The following is a 26,569-nucleotide window of genomic DNA, read 5'->3' as shown; positions in this document are numbered from 1 at the left end:
GTGATCTGAAGATGTGCAAGCTAAGGGAGTGGCAGGGGGTATGGCAAGCACATTACAAGCAGACTGTGCATTGGGGGGAACATAGCGTCTGGAGGAGAGAAAAATCAGTGCCTGGAGTAGAGAAAGGGAAACAGTGACTCTCAAGAGGCTGCTGAAATAGACAGTGGCCAGATCGTGCCAGGCCTTGAGGACATGCTAGGATTCTGGCCATCTGACCACATGGCTTGCAAATATGAAGCATTGTCCATAATAAAACAAGACTGACCCGGCCTGAACTTCCGTCCTCTGCTCTGGCTCCAGATGACTGTGGCAGAGAAATCTCACCAGTTCTTTCTGGATGGCTCCATCTCCTTCTGCACCAGAAAGCTTCTGTGCCTTCCACTGTCCATCCTGCGCTCATCCATTCCGGTCCTTAACTCACAGCTGTATCTTAAGAACGTACTATTTCTAAAAAAAGCTACACCCTTTCTTTTCAGACGACCTCTTAAATTTTCTCAGCACCTAAGGGTGTTTGTGTTCGTATGTATGAAGGACTGTTGATTTCCCCTCAAAGCTACAAAGACCAGCTTGCCTCTTTAAGCGCTCAGTCTGAAAGTTGCACAACACTGACATCTGGTGCTTGTGTACAGTTTGAGACTGTATCTGAAGGAGGCCCCTGAGACGAGCGGACATTGCAACAGGTAGCAGAAATCAGTGTTTGGAAATGTTGGACAAACACACTCACAGAGTCTTTGATTGTGAACTTTTTCTGACTTTTTAATACTGTACCTAAATAGAAAATTTATTTCAGTATGATGTTTTTCTTACTGTCGATATTTGCCAGTTGGACATATGTCTACTTGATGGAAGATAACGTTCTACTTGGGTTTGGAGAAGAAAATAACTAATAATGAAGTAAATCGATATTTTCACTTAGCTTATACTCTTATTTATCCTCCATAAGGTCATCATCAATAAGTTGTTTTCATGATGAAAAAGTGATACTCTTTTTCAGTTAATTCTATGCCTTTTAGGAATATAAAGTGCTGATGACAGGAGTAGGTTGAAAAGGTGGAAGAGGAGGGCTGGCCCTATTGTGAAGGAACTTCAGTGTTGAGGCTTTATTCCATGGGGAGAGTCGAAGGAAACACTGTTGTCAGTGCAATGCTCTGAGAAGATAGGTTGTGGGACTGGTCAGAGATGGGAAACAGAACCGTCGGTTATGAAGCTCCTACGGGGGTCCTGGACTGAAGAACTGGACCTCAAGCAGACTAGATTTCTCGGGGGCATGGAGAGGGAGAGAGGCAGGTGGATGAAAGCAGGCTCTATAGAAAATGAATCTGGGAAGGCAATTGCTCTTAGTGGGTTGTTGGCCTTTTTGTGGGTTGGCTGTATCAGCACCTCCTGGAAGCTCATTTCTTAGCAATCTAGAAGAGAATGATCTTTTCCTTTTTTGGGGTTTTCTGTTTGTATTTTTTTTGGCTTCAAATTCTACTCCAGAAAACTCAGTTTGTTTCAGGGGCTCATTTATGCAGTGAACATTCAGTAAGAATGGGTTTTCCTTGTGGGTTCTTGCTTGGGACCATCGGGACATTCAGATTTTCTTTCCCCTGAAAGAGGAGCCAAGAGGGACTTTAAAATATGATATAGCTGTCCTAAAGTATGGAATTCCAAAAAAAAGAGTCTCTAAAAGAACTTGAAGGGAATTGGCTCTTTAAGTGAAGTGAAAGTGAAGAAGGGAATTAAGAGAGGGAAGCTATTCATTAACTCATTTAATAAATACGTATAAAACTTTATGAGCCTTAGCAAATATACATATATTTTAACTAAGTGTAAAATATCTGATCTTAGATACCATAATTTCTGACTACAATGTAATAAAGTAAGATATTAAAAATAATAGAATGACAACACAATTATTCACATGGAAATTAAAAAGAAAAATTCTCTAATAAGGGGAACTCAAACCTAAGTTTACAAATTACTTAGAAAGGTATGTAGCCTCATTGTGGATATTTTAATGATTAAAGAAGAAAGATTTAATGAGTTGAAATGAACTAAACATTTAACTTCAGCTACTAAAGACAACATCAATACAATCCAGACACAAGAATAAGAGAATTAATGATGATAGAAACTGAATCTAGTGAATAAAAAATGCAATTAGTAAGCCAAAAGGTTGTTTTTCAGAGAACCAAAGTTCTCTGAAAGTCCCTAGATTTCTAGGGAAGAGGGAAGGGGAGGGGAGGAAAGAGAAGAGAAGGGAAGGGGAGGGGAGGGGAGGGGAAGAAACTACAATCATTGGAATAAGACAGAAGATATAACTATAGATATTAAACATCTAGAAGAATTCAAAGGACTTTTTTAATTCAACCTTATGCCAATAAATTTTAAACTCTAGATCAACAAGATAACTTCCTAAGAGCAAGATTGCTAAAATTAGCTCAATCATGATAAGTATTCAGACTATTTCAATAACAATAAAGAAATACAAAATTTGTCAAAGATCTACCCCAGAACTGAATGGTTTTCTAAGGACTTTTTCTAAACATTTAGAGACAGCTAACTAAATTATCCAAGAAATTCTAGAACACAGAAAAATGTAAATGTTCCTCATTTCTCTGAAAAACATAATGAATTCAAATAAAAATCAATCTCAAAAATGAAAACTATAATCCAATCTACTTAGGCTTCCACCGCTGTAAATTTTATTTACGAGTTCTAGGAAGAAACAATATTTAAGGCCTATGTTAAGGAGAGTTCCATGTCAAATCTGTTCAGGAAATTTGCTCTTTGCAATTCACCATGGACATTAATGTATCATAAACTCTGAAATCCTAGAGTCAAGAAACATGTTTTGGGTTTAAACCAGTTTCCCCAAACATATTTGACATAGAACCCTGTGTCAGTTTTATGTATCAATTACCACAATGTCAAAATTTTAGCCTACTCTTAGAGGTTGTAGCTGCAATGCTCCTTAGCCTGGGAAGAAAAAGTGGTATTTGCAGACTGAAGTGCTGCAGTTTCTACTGCTTACATGATCTTGTGAAAACTTTTTTCAGGCTCTGTTTCTATTTGCTCACTCATAATTATATCAAGGAGTTGGGAAGACGTTCTAAGAATCAGTATTGTAAAGTACTTGAAAGCAGGACTTTAGAGTAATCTGCTGGGGCTTGAAACCTGGCTGTGAGAACAGTGAGTTGCTTCTCCCTGGCTGTGGAAAGGTCCCTCCTGCTATACTTTCCTGTCTTTTCCCCCTCCCTCTTTTCCTCTTCATTAAAATTTTGCATTCACGTGTGTCAAGCCTAATGAATAAATTATAAAAAGGCAAATAGTGAAATGTCTCTCTCTTAACCTTCACCTACATCTGCCTAGTTTCCTTTGCCCCCACCCCATGCAGACATGAGAAGCCACTGTTCTTGGTTTCTGTTGCATCTTCCAGAAGGCCCTTATGAAATTCTAGGCAAAAAAAAAAATCTTATTTTCCCTGTTTTACATAAAAGGTAGCATCTTATATACATTATAGTACACTTTTCTTCTGCACTTAAAAATTTACTTTGGAAACCTTTCCCTATCTGCACAAAGCTCCTTTATTCTTTTTACTTTCCCCCCAGATGTATAGTCTCTCTACATGGATGTACTATAATTTCTTTAACCTATTGATAGATATAATCCTGTTTTCAGTCTTTTCTGTTACAAACTGTGATGAGAAGAATGGCCTTGAATATAAGCAAGTTTGCATATGGGCAAATAGATCAGAAAGAAAAAATTCTTTTGATATATATATACTTCTGAAGTGGGACTGCTGAGCCAAAAGTGTATACATTTTTAATTTTGACAGATACAGGCAAATTTCTTACCTTCCCTTAGCTGGTGCCCTCATATGTACCACAGGGATAATGGCCAAGCATACTTCAAGGAGTGTTTTCTGAGAATCAAACGATATAACAAACATAAACTAATTAGTATTAAACAAAGATCTCCTTCTATTATTACCACTATTTGATGATGTAATGTGGTAAATTCCAAAGTACTGTTCATAGCAGTTATAAATATTGATTATAGCCTCATCAAATTTCCGTAAATGCTAACTTGGGGAAAGCACATACAACAATACTGCATGAACTTAATGAATGGGAAGGAGTTTTTTGCAGCCAGCACATCATTTATGTGTTCATTATACCACCAACATGCTTAAAAACCTTTTTTCCTTTAAAATATGCTAAGCACTTTCCCAATTCTGAAAATTATGACAAATTGAGGAAGAGTGGACTTCTCTACCAGTGAGCTGCTTTTACAATGTTTAAATAACTGAAACTGCATTTTGGTTAAAACAGCCCAGGATTGCCCAAAGGTCTTATGAGAAAGAATATAACTCAATAGATTATTGGGTGATTTTCATAGCCATGAGGGTGGTCAGCAGATGTGCAATTTAACCCCAAAGAAGATGAAGATTAAACTTGGAAAAAAAATCCCAATTCAATTCTCCCATTGCCAAGCTTTCCCTAAAATAATTTGAAAATTGTTAAAATTTACATGACTTGTATACCTTACAAATTTCTGAGTATTATATAGTAAGTGCCTATCATATATCAAAACATTATTAAATATACTTAAAGATTAATTCTTGCCCTTATACTATTCAAGCACAGAATAATTTTAGGGGTCACAAGACAAATAAAATCGCACACAAAATAAAACTCTCCATTTAGAGATTTCATTCTAATGTCGCAAATAGAAACTGTGTGGTGTTTTCAAATAATATCCTAGATCAGGATTTAGAGACCTCCTTGGTATTTAGCTTTGATTACAAAGAATGGAAACAGTATTGGAAGGGTATGAGGGCTTCTCATGGAACCCAAAGAGAAGTATAACAGCCGTTTTTCATGACAGCCTAGAAATTGGAATTTTGTTGGTGAATCACCCCATTTCTACAGATTGGAATTTTCCCCATCTATTCTGCCCTGGTCAGTTTTCTTTCAACAAGATGGGTTTTAACTAGAATATATTTTGATATCATTGCTACTCGATAGAAATATCTTCCTAACTGCAGCTTCCTCTATAGTTCCAAGAAAAGAACTCCCTAAAAACTGCAGCAGAAAACAGAATTGTATTTTGGAAAGAATCTCAGACAAGAGAGTAATCAGCAATTCAGGATTCAGGCTTTCCTTGACCATGATCTTGCAATGTGAGTAGAAAAAATCTGTCATATCTCTGAATCTTGTAGTCTTGTTTGTCCTGCTGTGTTACAGGGATACTTATTTCCCAAATACACCTCGAACGTGGCCCTTTTCTCCATCCCTATTAAGGAGACTTTGACATTCTTGTCCATTGCAATTGCAGTTTTGTTTCTTACTCTAACTTGAGTTCACTGTTGGAACAGTCTGGTGGATAGACTGAGAATATCAAGATTCAAAGATGTTTGCATTTTTAAAAATTTGGATAAAGGGCTTTGTGATGAAATCTTAAATGGAAATTTGTAATACAGTAGGAGGAAGGCAATGGAGGTGAGATAGAACATTTGCTTTTCCACGTATTGAGGTTAAAGTTCTTACGGAAAACCTAGGTTGACTTGTGTAAGACTCAACTAAGAACTTCTTGGCTGCAGCTATGGATTTGGAAATTATCGGGCGTGAAGGAACTACTCAGAGATAGTATATACTGAGAGAAGAAAATCCAATAATCCAAATAATTTGGATAGATATCTTAAACTAGGTTCCCACAAAAAGCAGAGCTTGGACAATGGTTTCCATGCAATTAGTTTATGTTGGGAAGTGTTCTCAAGGGATGGGAATGAGATACTATTAGGGTAAAATGGGAAAGGGGGAAATCAAATTAAAGGAGGTTATCAAGCTGTTCACTATGTGGGCAGCTGTGACTGGACTCCTCTGAGACCTTTTGAAGAGCTGTAAGGAATGCACCTCAGGGGTTATCTTGCCACCAACTTCTCGCCCCCATTGGGATGTCAGCTCCCTCATGGCTCCAGGTTTGGAGAGTCAGAATGGCACAGTGGGTTTCTGCAGGAGTGATACGCAGTGCAAGCAGAAGAGCCCTAGGGCAGGAAGCAAGGGGTAAACCACACAACTGATGTGAGGGGATGCTGGTTTATACCTGTTCACAGCTGGTTGTTATAGCAAGGACTCTCACCAAAAGGTGAGCCTATAAGGCACAAGGTGGGGATAAAAGGCGTTTGAGATGAAGGCACTATCCACAGTTAGGATTAGAAGGAGATTCCAATGATGCAGCCAAAGAATTAGACAGAAAACTAAGAGATGGTGATGTCCCAGAAGCAAACGGAGGAAAAGGTTTCAAGAAAAAACCTAATGAATTTTGTGTACCGAAAAAACACCATTTATAGAGTGCTTATTAGTGCCAGGGAACACTCCAATGAAGGTGTTCTATCATTTGATCTTCATGATACCCTTGAGGTTTCCTATTAGCATTCTTAATCATAACAGAAATTCTACTAAGTGGATATGATGAGTCTATCTATTTTCATATGGGGAAACGAGGCTCAGAGATGTTAAGTATCTTGCCCAAGGTCACACAGCTAGACAAGATTAGAGCTGAGATTTTTAATCTGTGAAATTTGCCTTCAGAGTTCTGAACCATTAAACTACAAAGTGCTCATTGAACTTGGGTATGATGGGAACAAGTACCAGGTTGCCGTGAGAATGAGGAGGACAAGGGTGAGGACACACAAGCTGAGGACTAAAGTTAGAAGAAACTTTAGGAATTTTTATAGAGAGGCTAAAGACACAGGAAGACAGACAGGTAAAATTGTAGGGGGGATTGATTGATTCATTCCTTCATTCATCAGACATATTTTAAAAGTGATTTCTTTGCCGTACACTATCATAGAAATGAGGGAAACAAAGCTAAGCATGACAAGGACTCTGAAAGAATTCGGTCTCGTACAATAGATAGGCAAGTAAGCAAGTGAAAACAGAACAAAACAGTTTGATGCAGTATGATGAGTGCAATAATAGAGGCAATAATATAATTAACTGAGTGACATTGTACATTTAAGATCTTTGATACAGTCCTTCAAAGTGGAATTTGATATACTTTTAAAGAAAATGAGGCCCAGAGAAATCAAATGAGGATTCAAGGGTCATATAGTTAGCAAGTAGTGAACCCAGGTTTCACATCTCTCCCTCCCCCTCTACAATTTTCACTAGTCCCATGCTTGAACTGAGTCCCAAAAGAGAAGAACATTTATTAGGCCACAATAAGATCTGCTCTTTCATTTGTTCATTCATTAATTTAATTATTTTTCTTATGTCAAATAGATGCATTTTATATATCTGCTGTGTGCTAGGAAGTGGTGAAAGGGCTAGAGGTTCTTTCTCTGATGTTCAATAAGGATGGGTAATAGAGATATGAGAAATCTCAAGGGGGTGGAAGAGGGGAACAACTTCACATCTGTTGGCCATTAACCAACTTTTATGTCCACACATCCCCTAAATCTCCCTGCCCACTTAACTAATCATCCACTCTTAATGACTTTCCGCTCTTCCTTGTTGATGGGGAGGGTTTAAGTTCTAAGAGTGATTTGGCTATTCCCAGCTGTTGCCTAGTAATGATTAACAAGAGTCTCTTACATCTTTGCTATAATCTGCCTCTGTGTCTTGGTTATTGCTCCCTCCACATGTCATCGTTAAGGGCCTGTCTGAGGGGTCCCTGGACACCTCAGTTTCAGTGCAAGTTTCCCAGGGGTGCTTGCAACAATTTCAGAGACCACAGCAGCCTTATGCAAAACCACAGTCAACCTTAGCCTGCCCAACACCTCAAGCTAAGTGCTTCAGAGCTCTGGATGCTAATAGCATTGCTGCATTTTCCTCCAGAAAGCTCTAGACACAGGCCAGCCTTATACTGGGCACCTGAGTAGAATTGCCAGATGTAGCAAATAAAAATAGAGGTACTATTTGGGACATACTTAGAACCAAGAGTCTTCATCATTTTTCCGAAATTCAAATTTAATGGGGCATCCTGTATTTTGGCATCTGTGGCATTCCAGACCCTTGATCAGCATATAATCTGGTTGCCCCCATCTCACCACTGACTGTGAAATAGAGTGATGGGGTGTTTGTGGTTGCAGGAGCAGGCAGTGAGTGGTCCTTCCCATTCTACTTAGAAGTGCGGCATGATTTCTGATTCTCTCACATGGATGTGATTCTTGCAGGCAGTGCTGGCTGGATAACTTGAAAATGCCAAGGAGCAGTGAGAGCACTGTAGTTGGTCTGACTTCTCCCTGAGCTTGAGTAGTACTTTGCTCAATATCTTGGAGGTTGATGGTCTAAGTTACATCTCCTCCCCTTCATCAGTCTCATCTTCATAATACAGTGACGTCATGTCTCACTGAGGGGTAGGGTCAGAAGATGGCACGTAAGAGGAAAATTGCTTAAAGCTAAATTGAAAAACTTGTTTACATCCACAACTTTTAAAATATCCATATTATCTTTTTAAAACCCTGTAAAAGGTATCTTATTGGAGACTACCAATGCTGCCATTTTCCTCTACTTTTGAACCAGATTGTTGAGCACCAGATGAAGTAGTTGGCCATGTTGTGGGAGAAATGAGACTTGGCTACACTTAAGGCCTTTGGATTCCAAGTGGTTTTGCTTCCATGCCTTCCATCTCTCAAACTGGAACTAGCTTGGATGGATTTCTGTTCTTTGTGGCCTTGACTAGAACCCACATAATTGGAATTGCAGTTGCTTTCATAAATGTATCGTACATGGAAAGGAGAAAGAGAACTTTGTCTTATGGGTCATTCCAACAAAAGCTAGGGATAAGGAGATGTGTTTTATTTTCAGTAGTACCATTAATTGGTTGGGTGACCCTGAGAAAACCACTTACCCTTTTTGGACCTCAGCTTCCTGATCTGTAAAATGAGGCTAGTACTAATTGCCATGTCTATATAAAAGCAATATATGTTAAAATATTTTAGACGGTTACAAAGCAATATAGAAATGCAAATAATGATTATTACATTGGACCAAATCAAAGGTATATTCATCTTATGGACTTTTTACATTAAAGAAATTTCTAAGACTCATCTGGCATTTTAATTCCAGTAAAAGTTCTCAAGAATACACTGACTGGTGTGAGACCATAGAGGCAAGTGCAAGTCTCTAATTTTTGTGGCCTTATGCCTTATCTTTCCAACTAGGTTTTAAATGTACTGAGGACAGATTCTATGATATGTATATTTTCTTCTTCCTTAGGGCCAAGTACAGTGTAGATTCTTGTGTATATGTGTTGTATGAATAATTCCTTAAAGGAAAAGTTAATGGATATTGTTCCAGGAAGCTTCACCGTCTGTGGGAATTCAAGAAGTGTTTTCAGTTCTACTGAACTGACTACTTATATTGTAATTTAAAAAAAGGAAAATATAGTTTTATGAGGATGCGTGCATATTGTATGCCGTACTTACACGTTTCATGGATATTTTTGCATGGGAGCAAAGCAAATGAAATCAGTGTCACTGGTCCTTCCAGCTAGGTTAAGGCCTATTTTAAAGATTAGATTTATATATGCACTAACATGTGACTATATTTTGGATACCCTGCACAATCAACCTAAGTAAAAAAATTCCTTTTCCCCAGAGTCTTCTTGAAGAAAGGTGTTCACTTTGCCAAAAAAAGATTTCAATGTGTGGAAAGTTATAAATCTAGTGCTCTTTTAGTCAAAGCCGCAGAAAGCTAATCATAAAAAAAATCCTAAAAGCCCTATCTCTCCCTTAAAGTAGATGGGTGATTTGTGCAGGCATGAGCTTCTTGTCATTGGAAATGTTTGAGCTATGGCTGAATAACCATCCATTAGGGATTAGCTCTAAAGGCAATATTTTTTGGGGGGACGAAAGATGGTCCTGATCCCTACTGATGGTCCTTTCCGTTTTAGACTTTGGAATCAAATTGTTTCTATTGGATACTTACTATATGTACCTATAATACCTGCCGGGGATAATGCCCAAATCTCAAGGAGTTTATATTCTAGAATAGAGGCAGGCAAACTACGCTCACAGGGCGAATCTAGCCTGCCATGTAATTTTACAAATAAAGTTGCATTAGAATGCCTCCAGTTTTGTCTGGGGCTGCTTTTGCACCATGACAACAGAGTTGAGTTGTTATGGCAGAGACTATGTCTTTCACAAAGCTTAAAATATTTACTCTCAGGCCCATTACCAAAAAAGTTTGCCAACTGCATAAGCAGGAGACTGCAAAACATGCTTCCCAGTGGGGTACCTGTTTCTCTCTTGGGGTAGAACTTCTACATATCTTTTATATTTATCTCATCCATGTTCAGTTTGTTTTCTGTTTTTTTTTTTTACTATTTCTAAGTTTTATTTCCCTCATTCCTAGAGTGAGGAAAAAAAGTGATGATGTATATGAGATATTTTGCATAACTTGAGCTCCTAACTACTGAACTCATAAGCCACTACATTATATTGCACTGGAACAAAATAGAGGAGAGTGAGGTGAATAGAGGTTGGGAAAGTAAAGGAAGGTGTGTTGTAGGAGCTATGACTGGAGTTGTATTTTTGAAGAAAGGAAAGGGTGAGAATTTGAATGGTGATGGGATTCTTTTATCTTCCTCAGTTGCAGGGAGGCTGGCTAAGCCAATGGCTAATCTTCCTAGCTAGAGATTCATCCCCTTATCCCACACTTGTGCCTTTCTTTGAAAGGCCAGAGAGGTTTTGCCTGCTAGTTATTCACTTGATCCAGAGAAGTGCTTCTGTAATTTCCATCTGTGCTTTCTATCCCTAAGATAAACTAGTAATGACTTGCCAATAAGATGCAATTACAGTGCCTGCTGAGGTCAATATTCAATCAGAAGTTCCATTCTGAATGCTGCTTTGATCAGTTGGTCAAAACTTTCCTTTCTTTAGATGCTTTGTAAACCATGATTGATTGAGAGGTTTAGGAGTTTAAAATTGGGTAGTGATTTTGTTTTTAATTCAACTTTTGAGCAGCACCTCAATCTCTGACCAGATGTGACGGAGTTTCCTTTGGGAAGCATTCACCTACCCTGAGACCAGACATGGTACTTCTTTACATTTCACCTAACCACTTCCCACCCAAAACTCAAAGAATGGTAAGCAAGGTAGATTATTCCGAACATTTTGTTGAGAGATCAGAAAGGCACATTACTCACCCCATAAACGAACAACTTAAATTTTTTTCATTAAACATTTCCTGTTCTTTCCCAATCTCTCACATCTGGTAGGTTGCTTGCCTTTTTTTTCCCTTCTTCCTTCCCCCACCTCACCTCTTAAGTTTTCTTTATAAATGAGAACATCTCCACTTTTCCCTTACTTTGGAAATCTCACTCAAAATAATAAATCCCCTGTAAATAACCAGGTCATTGTTCCTAAAACATTTCCCTTGGGAGCACCAACCCAGATCACCATACCTAGGAGAAAACATGTTCTTACAGGAATAGAAAGAGATGTGGCTGAGAATAACCCTGAATGAACTTGAGAAACTGTCCCAGAGACCCCAAGAGGCACTTAATTGAATCTTGGTGTTCAACTGGGTAGGCAGTTGATGATTCTGGAGCTGGGTTCTCCTTTCCTCCTTCTCTCTCTCTCTTGCTCTCTCGCTTGTGCTCTAACTGAACTTATCTGCAAGTCTGTTTTAGGATTAGTTCAAAGTTGGAACTTTCATCTTAATATGGATTCCCATTTACTTAAGATTCATAATCAACAGAGGCTTCAAGTAGCTGATGGCAGCTCTTCTGTGTAGCTAAGATAGTATTTTATGTTAAATTTTAAACTTTTAAGCCTTCAGGATTTTATTTATGCAATGTGGCATTATACTTTAAATTTAAATATACATAACTTTTGACCCAGAAATGCCCCTTAGGGGAAACTATCGTAATAGGATAGCCCAAGGACTAAAGGATTTATAAATAAGGATGTTTATTGCAACATTGTTTTGTCAAGGGAGAAACAAAAAGCACATGATTCAGTAAGGGAAATATTGAATAAAGTCTGGCATAATCGTGTTATAGACTAGTAAGCAGTTCCTAAAATGGGTATGTTAAATCTCCATCTTTCAACCCAGAGGAACTCTCAGTAATGGATTGTCACATAAAAAGGCTCCAAATGGCAATAACAATCTCAGTTTCCTAGGGCTACTTGATTCTTCCGAAGTTCTGGAGGCTAGAAGTTACCCAAATCAAGGCGTCCACAGGGCCACACTCTTTTTGTAGGCTCTTGGGAAGAATCCATCCTTGCTGCTTCCTCACTTTTGGTGGTTGCTGGCAAGCCTTGGTGTTGCTTGGTTTTTAGAGCAACATCCCTGCAATCCCTTCCTCTGTCATCACATGGATTGTACGTGCATCTTTAGGTGTCTTCTCCTCATTTCATAAGGGCGCCGGTCATCGGCCTCAGAGCCCTAATCCAGCCTCATCTTAATTTAACTAATGACTTCTGCAAAGAGCTCCTTTCCATATAAGATCACATTCTGAGGTTCCGGTTGAGCATGCACTGTGAGGGGATGCCATTCAACCCACTCCATCGCCCATATCAATATTTATAAAAAATGGAGAAAGCTGTAACTAAGAAAACACCAGGCCAGTAATAGGGCTTACTTTTCTGGAAGCTAGAGGGAGATTAGTAACATTTTCTTCACATGGTTTTCCTGTTCATTTGTTGGTTTCAATGGTTGTAGCGAACTTCTGTCAGTTCTGTAGTTCGATAAAAGAGTAGATCTGAAAAAATGATTCCAGAAATAAAACAAGTAAACAAACCAAAGATATCATGTCCTGCCTTGGAAAACTTGGTGCTAAATATTTTGGTAGCTGCACACGTGTGCAAAGAGAAAAGTCTTGTGTACTGCTCACTATAACCCTCTATGAGAGCTGAGACAGTTTAGGCAATCGGGGTGCAAATTGGTAATGTCAGGAATCCTGGAGGCTGTTATTCTCACATTCTGATTTTACTTTCACGTTTCATACTTCCCTGATGACTCACCAGGATCTGGTTTTTACACTGAGTATTATGACGATTCCAAAGACTTTTCCAACTAAATGTTATTATGGCAAGTTTTTAAACTGCCTCTTTCTGCTGCCTTCTGAATCTGAGTTGCTCCTATATGTTTTTCAGATGAAAGATGATTAAACTTGGAAGAACCAAGATCTGGGTGTAAGTCAAGGGTCCGTGTTCTAACTGTGTGACCTTAGATAAACCTTTATTTTTCTCGGTTTTCTAAATTGCAAAGTGGGAACAGAAATGCCTCTTTAGCAAATCTCACCAGGGATAGTACAAGATTTAAATAATGGATAATGGATCTAAAAAGGCTCTGTAATCTATTACAAATTTAAAATACTGAAAACTATCCATGGCCACCTTCCTTTTGATAGAAAAATGTAACATCCCCCCCTGTGTGAGGGTCTCAGTGGGAAGTCATATTTTAGCTTTTGGTCTTTCTGCTCCTGGTGCTTTATGTAACCGAGGGAAAAGTGCAGGATGCTTGGTGTCACAGAAAATTCTAAAGACGTGTAGAACAGAGTTTTCAGGTTAAATAGTTCTTTGAAATTCAAGCTTTTAGCTTGTTCGGTGAGGATAAATTGTTTCCTTTGTCTCCTATACTATTGCAACCAACATGCCTTTGATAAAAACAAAACCACTAATTCAGATGGTCTGGCTTTGTTTATTTTTGCTGTTGTTGTCCTCAGCTGTTGCTGAGTAATAACAACAAAATAACCTCCTTTTGTAATATTTTCAATTCAACATAGATGTTCAATCTGTGGTCTTTCTCTTTGTCCCACCTTATGTTAAGCATCCTAGATGACATGATTGCTCCCTCTTTAAAAATTGAGCAGAGGCATTGCCTTAATAGCAGGAATAGACTGTTGAATTGGGCATTTCTAAAAGCACACAACCCCACTGGAAGAGCATATTAGCAACCAATGTCAGTAATAATTGCCATATACACTCTCTCATTTAATCGTGAAAATAGAGGCTCAGAGGGAGAACCCAACTTGCCCACAGTCACACTGCCAGTGAGGGTCAGAGTCCAAATCTAAACCAAGTCTTCGCAGTTGGATAAGTGACCCAAACTGCTTTAACACAAGGTTAAGTTGTGATCCTCTTCATTGAATTAATGATCCTATCAAATAGGTTCAAAAGATAGCTAGCTTGACCAATTTCTGTCCCATATAACCCAAAAAGACTTCTTTTATTCTGGGACATTCCAACTGTTAGTCAAATGCCAATCATGGAACTCTTTTGAAGAAAGGAAATAGACTCTAAGAAAACTACCTTGGGAAAAGCTGCTGTAGCTCCAGTTGCACACTTTGCACTTGCACTGCTGTCCTTGTACTTCCCTCTCTCTCCAACTCTAAAGAATCTTGTCAGTTCTTGTAAGAGGCAGCATTTAAGTAGTGGACATTTGTTCTCTTTTGGGTGTGCAAATATTAATTTTAGTTGTAAAAAAAGAAAAGCAACTTGCCAAGTGCACTTTGCGTCTGTGATTTGGTGTTCTTTAGTGAAAAAACGTTGTGTATTCTAACCCCTGTCATGTTCACATTGTACTTTTCATGACAAAGCATATTTATATCTGTTTAGGATTTTTTGTTTTTTGTTTTTCTGCAGTTGTCATCTCGAGGTAGAGCAGAGTTGTAGGGCTTACCATTAAAGTTGAATAAGGCTGCTAAAACTGACCAGAACTGTCCTTTCTCAGCTTGAGTTTCAGGTGGATTTTCCCATACAAATGCTAATCAAGGACACAGAGAGACTATTCATGGCTTGGATATTAATTTTCTCCCCACAGACAAAGGAACCAGGAGATGGGTCACTGGGTGTTTACTGGCATGGAGGATGTGGCCTGCGTTTTGTCTCTCTTCATCCAGGCTCCCTTTGAAAGACATGGGAAAGCCCCACTCTTCCCACTGTCAAGAACCATCAATGAGGGCGGGCCGCGGTGGCTCAGCGGGCAAGAGTGCTTGCCTGCCGTGCCGGAGGACCCCGGTTCGATTCCCGGCCCCAGCCCATGTAAAAAACAAACAAACAAACAAACAAAATATAATAAAACAAGAAAATGTTTAAAAAAATGTTTCCCTTCCTTCCTTCTCTGTCTTTCCTTCCTTTCCTCCCTAAAAAAAAAAAAAAAAAAAAAGAACCATCAATGATCACTGTGAACGAAGCCTTAACAGATGGTCAGGAAACTGATCAATGCAGCTTTTCACAACGGAATCTACTTGATCAATACCACCACGTAAGCCCAGACCTAACAAAGAGATCACAGGAGAGTTTTCATGATCAATAGAAATTATACAGAAAATAAATTATCAGGGCTGTTCAATGAAAGCATCATAATGCTCCCTGCTAATAGCTCCTCCCTGGTAGCTGCAGTGACAGGAGAGACAGTGTGTAGACTGTCAGATCCCTAGAGAAAAGGTCTCTTCATGGGATGTATGTGTGATTAGTTTAGAAGATGTTAACTCTGGTTTTGAAGGGAAGTTGGTTTAGAGATTTCATATCCTAGTTTTTCTGATCGACTATATATTAAATGTTCTGATTATTAAATGTTTTGATGAATAAGATTATATTGGCTTCTCACTACCATGGCCCTGGGCATGTGGTAGAAACATCAGTTAATTCTTGTTCAGTTGATCATTATCCTTAGCCCCACCTCCAAGAACTAGAATAAACAGCAGGAGATCACCTCTGCCTTTCTTATCCTCCGTCTTATTCCCCCGGACTCCTAAATGTTATAAAATTTCTCATTTATAAAAAAAAGATCAAAATTTATAGAGGTAGAGAGATGCTGAGATTTTTTTCCTGGGGGGAAAAAAAACGAAGGGATAGTTATAGCACAATAGCATGCTGAGGTATTACTCAACTTTTCCAGTGTTTCTCCTGGTGTTTTATCTCTTTGCCACACAACAAATCACTGTACACTTTGTCGTTTAAATTTTATTTGCATATGATTCCATGGGTCAGCAGTTTGGGCTTGGCTTAGCTGGAGGGCTTTAATGCTGTCCTCGCCTCGGGTAACTTGTCTTCAGTGATTCGGTGGCTCAACTGGGCTGAATGGTCCTGGATGGCCTCACTCCAAGTCAGGTGGGGCTGACTGCCAGCTGAGCCTCGCTCTCCCTGTGTTCTCTCATCTTCAGGCAGGCTAATCTCGGCTTCTTCACATCACGATGCTCCATTCCAAAAGGATGAGAGACCTTTTGAGGTCTAGTCTTGGGGGTCAAGCAATAGCACTTCCTCCACCTTTTGTTGGCCTAAGTAATGTACAAATCAGAGCAGATTCCAGGGGAGGGGAAATAGACCCCACCCAAAGTGGGGAGTGGCAAAGGCACACAATGAAGGTATAGGAAGGCTTACTGCACAAATTATCTACCACAGTAGTATCTACCATAGTTTCCCTCTATCTGCCTCCCCCCAACACATATCACCTGCCCCCCCGCCCCCAGAGAAAAAGAAACTGCAGTTTCTTTGGTCCAAAAGGGGTTATGGCAGAGAGGTGATGGCAGAGTAGAAAGCAGAGAAACCATTTTAAAGGCCTAAGCCTCTAGAGTAAAGGAGAGATAAGGCATTGGCAAGATGTTTGAAGAAACATCTTGAGTCAGCTTCTCCAGAAAAGCTGAAGATAAAATTTCTTTGGGTTGTGGGTAGAGGCTAGGGGTGTGTATAGAGGGGACAATCCAGATGAACATGAGAGGACCTGAAATAGACTAATGGAGGTTGCCATGCCCCAATGTCTTGGAAGAACCACAAGAAGTCCCACAGTTTTAAGCATGGCTCAGAAGTAGCCTGAGAGCCATGCAACCTGAAGGAGCCATAGGTCAAAGGCTATGGCTTTGACCACAAAAACACAATGTGCCAGTAAAGACCCAATGGAACAATGACTAAAGATCAGAAGGGAGATGGATGCCTCAGAGGATATCTGTACAGACAGAAAACATAGTTGACTAGATGTCTCCTTTTCCTGCCCCTTCCCATGCTGCCAAAATCCTGAAATTATTTACTCTTACCTAAGCTACAGGAACTTCCCTGAGGAAACAGGAAGGGCCAAGTTGACAAGATTACATTTTCACTACTCAGTGGTACAGTGACTTGATAGTTGCATATCTGGGTTTATTCCATGATCAGATCTCTTGAAGCCATGCTGATTTCAGAGTCTTATCAAACATAATGCTAGTGAAATTTGGGGTAAAAAAACAAAAAACAGAAAACACCAGGGAGAGCTCCTTTTTTGGAACTCTTGATCTCAAAAGAATTGGAATTTGTAGTATGCTTATTCTTTCCTTTTCATTGAAGATGGATGAGACTTTCCCAGAACCCAACAAATTCTGTGATAGAACGTTAGTATTTAAAGAAGTAGAACTTGCCCCATTCATGATAAAAGGACAGACAGTATTCATCTCATGACTTCATCCATCAGTTTAGGTTCAATATTTTTCTCCATCCTCACAGTCTGAAATTGAATAAATATTTTTGAGTACTGATTCTGCACCAAGTGCTGTGGATGATACCATGGTGAGTATGATACCTGGCCCTGTTAGAGTATAGGAGCTCCAAGAAGGGCCCCTCAGTGGAATCCCTCTGTAACTTTCATTCTTGGGGACAGCTAACTATACGGTCCTAAATGCAACTCTTATGAGAGGGAGTCCTCAAAGTCCCTGACACTGATCTTCCTTGGGAAAAAACAATTCAAACTGGCTCCTCTCTGGAAAAGCGATAACTACCAGTGCTTACCCATTGGCCAAATACTGTACCATAGAATTTACCCGCATTCTGTCTTTGATCTTCTTCAACATATATGGCTGTCTAATGTCTCCTAATTCTGCACCATTGGCAGGTGTCCACTTGGAAATTACCCAACATTTCTCCATCTCCTTTTTATCTTAAAAAAACAGAAAACCAAACACACAAATAAGACCTTAATATTCCTGTTTGCATGCCTTCAAACCATTGTCATCTCCTATGTGTGATAAGAGATTTTTGGAGATTGAATTATGCACCCCGCAAAAGAAAGGTTCAGATCTTAATCTGTGTGCCTGTGGAGGTGAACACACTTGTAAATAGGATTTTTTGAAGATGCTTTTATTAGTTATGGTGTGGCCAGACAGAATTGGGATGGGTCTTAATCTGTATGACTGGAAGCCTTATAAAGAAAGGAAATGTGGACACAGTTACTCAACAGAAATAGAACCCAGAAACCAGAAGAAGCCAGGAGTCAGTGGAAATCAGAAGAGCAGACCCAAGGTGAGGGAGGATTCCTTCTCCAAAGTCTGGGAATGCTGCAGACTTTGGAGAACGAAAGCCCTGTCAATACCTTGCTATTGAACTAGCCTATGAAACTGAGATAATCAATTCCTGTTGCGTAAGCAAACCAGCATGTGATACTTGTCATATCAGCCGCGGCAAACTAAGACAAAGCTGGTCTGATAAACTAATGCAATGTGACAATGGGTAATAATGATTCAATGATGAAACAATTATGCTTTCATACTTTGCAGGAAATTAAAGCATACATATCATTAATAATAACTGAAGAACAGAAACAAGACTACTATAGAGCTTTGGGAATTCAGTGTCAATTCATCAGAAATTTTTTTTACGAACTCTATTTAACCCCACACCAGACATGATGAGAACTTATAATTTATTTTTCTTCTCTTTTCAGCTTTCAGAGAAACTCAGCAAACCACTGGATAGAAAATGTACACTGACAATTGTGAATGAGCACACAGACCTCTCTCATTGATCATTTCTCCTCTAAGCTTCCTCAGAGAGACATACATATATAATTCTGGGGGCAAAAATCTTTTCTCTGACAATGAACAATCTGTAGTTATATCCTGGATAAGCCCAGCCAGACTCAAAGATTGGTTAGATGTCAGATAAGAGCTTGGAGGGACGCTTGGAATTTCTCGAGGATGTAAAATATCCTTTAGATCTCAACCAGAAAAAAAGAAAGACCAGTAAAAAAAATCCATTAATCTGTTTACTTGTCATCAGAAAAGCAACCTTTGAAAGTTCACAATATTTTGATTTTTTTCAAGCAGTAAATCAGGAAGAAAAGTCCTCCAAAGTGCTAGCTTAAAGATTTGCATGTCATTAACTTAGCCTGGGGGTGGGGGCGGGAATGAGTTGGCACCTGCTGTGAAAGCTTTCGTTTTTTTCGGCTTTTATTTCTGTTGGCATTAAATAGGTAATTCAGTCAAGGGCTAACTCTGAGTTGGCGATGAGAGAGATAGGCTTACATGAGGTTTTGGTTCCTTCTGAAAGATTGTTAAACATTTTACAAGGTCTCAACAACAAATGTTGAACATCAAATTCAAATGAATTTGAAAAATTGATAGTCCGAACTCTCCTACCTGCATATCGTATGAACGACTCCTGTTCTGAAAATTGTCAAGCTTGGGTCTGTTTCTTGGATGCGTGGCCAGAATCGAGGCTTCTGCTGGGTGCTCAGGTGGTGTGAGTTAAAGGTGTGGGTTCTAATCCCACCTCTACCTCTTCCGGTTGCTTGACCTAACATGGATTACTTATCCTTTCTGCTCCAGCTTCCTTGCTTATAAAATGAGAAGAATAATAGAGCCTAGCTCACAGGATTGTTGTGGGATTAAAATAACATCTGTGGCACTTAGCACTGAGTGGGGCGCACAGTGAGTGCCTAATCTATAATAGATGCTATGATGATTCCTTGTGAGGTATCACTTTCCATTAACAGAGGCTGTGTCTGTATAAGCCAGGGATCCTTATTCCTAAGGGGTGTGTGGATAGAATCTTGGGGGATGAGGGAATGGTGACTGAACTTTGGAAAATATCTTGGTTTTTCCAGGGCTGCTATGACAAATAACACACACTGGTTAGTTTAGACGACAGGAATTTATTGGCTCCCAGTTTGGAGGCTTAAAGTCCAACATCAAAGCATCATCAGGTCATGTCTTCTTTGTATTCTGTAGCATTCTGATGAGCTTGCTGGCAAGCAATCTCTGCCTCCATCACAAGGTGTCTGTCTCCTTTTGTTTCTTTCTGCTTGTTTTTAAGGACTTCAGTCATAAAAGTTGGCATCATCTTAATCAGATCTTCAAAGATCCTATTTCCAAGTGAGTTCATATCCACAGGGCTGGAGATTAGGTTTTGAACATGTCTTTGTGGTGGACATGGCTCAATTTACCACAATTAAGAAAAATGGTATCTTTATTTTACTAACTTCTACCTCAAATTTAGCATTTCATTCAATTATGAATGTTGATAACAAACCACAATAGTATTAGTGGACCCTGTGGATCTTTACCAACAGAAAACCTTGGTATTTTCATATTCAATACAGTAGTTTCAGGTATCTTGAAATATTATTTGTGCTCAATAGTACTTCAAAATTATGGCACTTATTAATCCACTAATGGCTTTTGTTATTTAATGTCACTGGCCCATGTTTTACAAGTGGGAAGGCTCACTCTTGTAGAGGGCAGACATGAAGTGGATTCTTCCTCATGATTGTCTTATCTGTATGTGGCAAGAACATCTGGGAAGAACCAGCCTCTGAGTCAAGACCTGCCACCCTTTCTCTCTCTCCTCTGTCTTGGACTACTGACCACCTCAGTTTCAAGGGGCCAAACAGGAAGCAAGAGCCCCCCCATCCCCTGCCACTTTCTTTTCTTGCTTAAGCAACATTCTCCAATACAAATTTGACTTCTACATGGGGAAACCAGGCAGCAGAATCTATAATCCAAATTAGCTACTGTCCGTATATATATGACCATCTTGTTTACATATATATAATATATATATAGTGCTTTTGAGCAGGATCTCCATAAGGAAAGAGAAGTGAATAGTCTTTTCCAGGACCAGAAACCTCTTCAAATAAACCACTATCAGTGTTCATGTCAAATAACCCTTCTAGCAATAGATTGACTTTTAATGAGCACCTACTATATCCCAAAGACTGTACGAAGTTCTTCACATGTGTTATCCCATCTAATTCTCACAATCAGCTGACACATGAATATTAATACCTTGATTGTACAGATAAGAGAATTTGGGTATTGGGAGGTTATATAACTCACCCCATTACTCCTTTACTTCCCAGTAAGTGAGAAGCTAGAATCCAGGCACAGGTACCTGTGGTTTCAAGTTTTGCACTGTTCCTGCTATTCCCATAAAGTCATATAGAAAAAGCCGATTTTATTTTTCTCTTTGGTTTCTTACTGAGAAACCTGATACTTTAATAGTGATATATCATGGGGGAAAAAATCTCCCATCATTACAAAAATGTCATGTAAAACTGTTTTTTCTAGATGTTTTCCCTTGGGAGGATAGGGTAGTTCTTTCTTCATTTTGAGGATGAAATACTTTGAATTGATTAAAAAAAAAAAACACTTGCTCTATCAGATAGAGTTGAATTTTTTTCCTTACTGCAAAATGAGTGTTGACATAAGCATTTTGCTGCAAACCATTTCTGGGCACTAGAAACTTTTCAGTACCTCAAAACTGTTTTTGGCTGATATATTTGCTTCTTTTTTTAATTGTAAACCTTTCAGTAAGGGATGTCATCCAACTGGGCAAACCAGGAATCTAACGGTCTCCCTATCAACACCCATAGGGAATCCAACACCAAATCTGGTCAATTTTAACCTCCTAAATAGATTTTAAATATCTTCACTACTCTCCACTTCTGCCACTGACATCTTGCAAAGCTATCATGGTCTCTTGCATGGTCTATTCAACAACCTCCCAATTAGTCTATCTATTCTTGCTCCCCTCAGTTTTGGCCTCAGTCCAATCTCTTCTCCACACTGAAATCAGTTATTTTTTTCAAATTCTTCAGTGAATTCCTATTCCTCTTAGGGTGTCATCAAATCTCCTTAACATAACCTACAAAGTTCTTATTGACTTGACCCCTAAATACCTACCTAACTTACCTTTGCTTATGTTCCCCCTTACTCTATCATTACCAGTGTTTTAGTTTGTTAATGCTGCCAGAAATGCAACATGCCAGAAATGGGAATTAATAAAGGGAATTTAGTAAGTTACAAGTTTACAGCTCTAAGGCCATAAAAGTGTCCAAACTAAGACATCCAGAAAAAGATGCCTTGATTCAAGAAAGGGCCAATGTGACATGGCAAGTGAACTCACAGCTCTCAGCAACCCACTACATGGAACATGACTCCCAGGGGTGTAAATCTCCCTGGCAACATGGGACAGAAATCCCGGGATGAGCTGGGACCTGACATCAAGGAATTGAGTGAAACTTTTTGACTGAAAAGGGGAAGAGAGAAATGAGGCAAAATAGAGTTTCAGTGGCTGAGAGATTTCAAACAGAGTTGAATGATTATCCCGGAAACTATTATTATGCATTATCTAGATATCCCCTTTTTAGTTTATGGTGTATTGTAGTGGCTAAAGGAAAATACCTGAAACTATAGAGTTGTGTTCCAGTAGCGTTGTTTCTTGAAGATGATTGTATAATGATATAGCTTTTACACATGACTGTGTGATTGTGAAAACCGTGTGTCTGACACTCCTTTTATCCAGGGAATGGACAGATGAGTAAAAATATGGATAAAAAATAAAGGAAATAATAAAAGGAACAAAAGTTAAAATAAATTGAGTAGACTGAAATACTAGTGGTCAATGAGAGGTAGGGGTAAGAGGCATGTTATGTATGAGTTTTTTCTTTTTCTGAAGTGATGCAAATGTTAAAAAAATGATCATGGTGATGAATACACAACTATGTGATGATATTGCTAGCCATTGATTGTACATCATGCATGGAATGTTTGTATGTCAAGAATGTTGTCTGTTTGTATTTTAACTTTTTACACTAAAAGTATTAAAATTTTTTTAAAAAGTGAGAAAGGGCCAATGACGTTCAGGGTCTCTCTATCATCTGGGAAAGCACATGGCTATGTCTGCTAGCTTTCTCTCCCAGCTTCTCATTTCAAATGGCTTCCCTGGGGTGTTTTCTTTTTGCATCTCCAAATGACTCTGTCTGTGTCAGCTCTGAAGCTTTGTCCAAAATGGTTCCCTCTTAAAGGACTCCAGTAGCCTTGAATGGATGGAGACACATCTCCATGGAAACCATCTAATCAAAAAGTCTCACCTACAATTAGATGGGCCACATCTCCATGGAAACAACTTAATAAAAAAGATCCCACCCAATAATATTGAATCAGGATTAAAAAACATGTCTTTTCTGGGGGTACACAATAGTTTCAACCTGGCACAGCCAGTTACACTGACCTTCGCTATCAGTCAGGGTACGATAGGTTAAGCTGCAGTAACAAACAACCTCTGAATCAGAGTAGCTTAAAACCACAAAGGCTCACTTATGACTCACACTCCATGTCCAGTGAGAGTTGGCAATGGCAGATCATGGTGGGGTGTACCGATCAGGGTAAGGAATGAAACACACTTATGCTCACATTCCTTTTTTCTGGAGCAAGTTCCTTATCCATGCCCAGCTTCAAGGAGGCGGGGAAGTGCAATCCCAGCATGCATCCAGGAGGGCAACCAGGATCACCTTCCTTCCTCCATTGACCTTTGAACAGCTAGTCCCTCCGTCTGGAACATCTTTACCTCCGTTCCTTGGGGTAACTACTATGAATCCTTCAACTGTAAATGCAAACTAAGGGAAATTTCCTTGACCAACTCAAATCTCCTTATGACACTTGCCATAGTGACAATGTTACCTTTGTCAGAGTGAGTGTTTGATCAATATCTGTCTCCCATATAAGACTGTAAGCTCCACAAAGACCGGGACTGTGTTGATTTTGCCCACCAGTGTTATAACAACAGTGATGCTAACTTATATCACAGACCAGGAATAGTTCTAAAGGCTTTACATGGAATAACTCATTATTATTTACATAAACTCTATGAAGTAGGAATAGTTATTGCTACATTTTATAAATGAAGACATTGAGTCCCAGAGAGATGAAATGATTTCCTTAATTCACATAGCTGGTAAATAAGGTGGAGCCAGTATTCAGACCTAACCTCCTGGCACCAGAATCATGTTCTTAACCACTACAATTTATAACATCTCAAACATCTAACCACTCCGTGGTACAAAGTAAATGTTCAATAAATATTTGTTGAATGAATCAATGAAGGATTAAACTTGTATTGCCTGAAGCACACATAGTAAAACACTAAGACAGAGTGATTGTTTTTTGGAATATCAAAGTTGAAAGATGCCTTAGAGATCACCCAGTTCAACCTTCTCATATTACACACTGGTAAACAAGGACCCAGAGTCAGGGCTTGATGCAGGAAGTCTATTATTCTGACTCTCTTGCAGGAATAGTGCACTAGATAGCATCTCCCAGAAATGCACCTTGTTTCACTTCAGTAAGCAACAAGGTAGATAATGGCCCAAGTGGGGATTTTTTCCTCAGTAAACCAGTGGAAACTTTTGTATGAGTGCAAGGAAAGGATTTATTTTTTTACCTTCCCCTTTCTGTTCTGAAATTAGATTATCTAGGACAAAAAAAGAATGCCAAAGGTAATGAAATCTCTGCGGTTACACACACAGCTTAAATTAACAGCATGAGTCAATGTTCAGAATAGAAATAGCAGCAAAAGCTGACATCCTGGGAACAAATGACTCAATTAACCCTGTGGGTACTGCAACTGGGTTAAAATGCCCTTTATGATTTGTAATCAAAGACCGATAAGAGTTAAACTCTGAAGGGGCTGCAACAACATTTGTACCTGATTACTTGGGTGGCTAGTTCACTGGGGTATGCTCGGAGTGTTTTCTGAGAAACTTTGACTTCCTACCCTCCAGTAAAGCTTGAGAATCGTGTTACCCATTTCCCAGAGGCAGGTTGTGCCTCAAGGCCAGTGGGAATCTTGCCAACTTCTACTTCACTAGTGCTCTCTACTGGGATCCAGGCCCTTGGAAAACACAGTCTCCCAATATGGCATACAATAGGTTTGCCCTTCTAAGAAAAAGGCATTTGTGTGGAAGGCAAAATATCTTGGAACAAAAACTCAGTTTCTCCCAAGTAGAACAAGTGCCAACAGCTAGCTCATTAGCACTTTGAGAGGCACCTGAAATTAACATGGATGAAGTAGGAGAGCTGTCTCTTGTGGAAATAGAGAAAAAGAAGTTGGCTGAACCAAAACTTGGAAAGGACAATGAAAACTGGGAGTGGGCCCCTGAGGGCTCTTGAAGTCAGGAGATACTAAGATCCCTCTCTGAAGCCTCATCCTCTTGGTGTTCTCCTTACCATTTCCCATTGTTCTTCCAGTTTCCTCCCTGTGTAAGACAGTGGTCTTCTCTGACCCACAGCCAACCTGGAAATCCATTTCAGGATTTCTGCAGCCATAAGGAGAAGAGTGAATGAGAAAAGGAAAATGCCCTGGGGCTGAAGAACAAAAACCTGCAACTCATGCTAGTTCTTCCTCCCCTCCAACTCTAGCATCTGGTTCTTTGTCTAATTCCTGGCACCTAGATGGTACTCACAGGTTAGAGTTAGCATAGTTAAATCTATATACTCATTCTTGGAACTTCAATAGAGCAGATGCCTCTTCTGATGCAAAATACTGCAAGCTTCACTGTATATTCACAGTATATTCACTGTATATTCACAGTCAAATATATTATCTGGAACCCAGGATCGTGTTCTCTGACATATATCTGCCACACATACACTCTTTTCATTTCCATTGTTTTCTGCCTAGCATTCATTAATCCATCTGTGCTGAACTTAATAATAGCCAGAGATGTCCTCATCCTAATCCCCAGAGCCTGTGAATATATTATCTTACTTGTCAAAGTGACTTTGCAAGTTTGATTAAGTTAAGGATTAAGTTAAGGATCTTTTGATGGGGAAATTATCCTGGATTATCTGGATGAACCCAATGTAATCACAAGGGCACTTAGAAGAGAGAGACAGGAGGATCAGAATCAGAACAAAGAGATGTGATGATGCAAGCAGGGGTTGGACTGATGTTTCTGAAGATGGAAGAAGGGGCTACAAGCCAAGGAATGTAGGCAGCCTCTAGAAGCTGGAAAAGACAAGGAAAGGGATTCTCCCCTACAGCCTCCAGAAGAAATGCAGCCTGCAAAGACCTTAATTTTAGTTCAGTGAAACTGATTTCAGGCTCCTGGTCTTCAGAAGATTAAGATTAAGTAGACCAGCCAGCCAGCTTCTTATAACCTTCCCTGGTTCATTTATTCATTCAATCAACAAGCATTTGTTTCATGCTTATGTGCCAGCTACAGTGCTCTACATTTTACAGGACACAGAGATGAATAACTCAGTACTCAATCCTAAAGAGCTTCCAAGCCAGCCCCAGCAGAGATCATGGAAGTGTACAAAATTCTCAGTTGCTGAGAACAGCAAGTGAAGAACCAACCTCCTGTATCTTCTCACATCCTCCATAACCAGGTGGATTCAGGGTTTGTCTGCATAGTGATGGCGAGAGGCCTACATGGTGCTTACTCATCCCTCCTGAAAAGTCATTAAATTATTTTGTCACCCACACTGCCACACTTGATGAGTGAATGTGAGCTGCCTTATAATCAACCTAATCTGGAAAGAAGGGCACAGTGACCCTGGGAACATCATTGTCTACCTCTCTTTCCCAATTCCAGCTGAGGAC

The sequence above is a fragment of the Tamandua tetradactyla genome, chromosome 16 (assembly GCF_023851605.1).
Source record: "Tamandua tetradactyla isolate mTamTet1 chromosome 16, mTamTet1.pri, whole genome shotgun sequence".
NCBI lineage: Eukaryota > Metazoa > Chordata > Mammalia > Pilosa > Myrmecophagidae > Tamandua > Tamandua tetradactyla.
The sequence above is the reverse complement of the archived record's forward strand: the minus strand, read 5'-3'. Positions refer to the sequence as shown.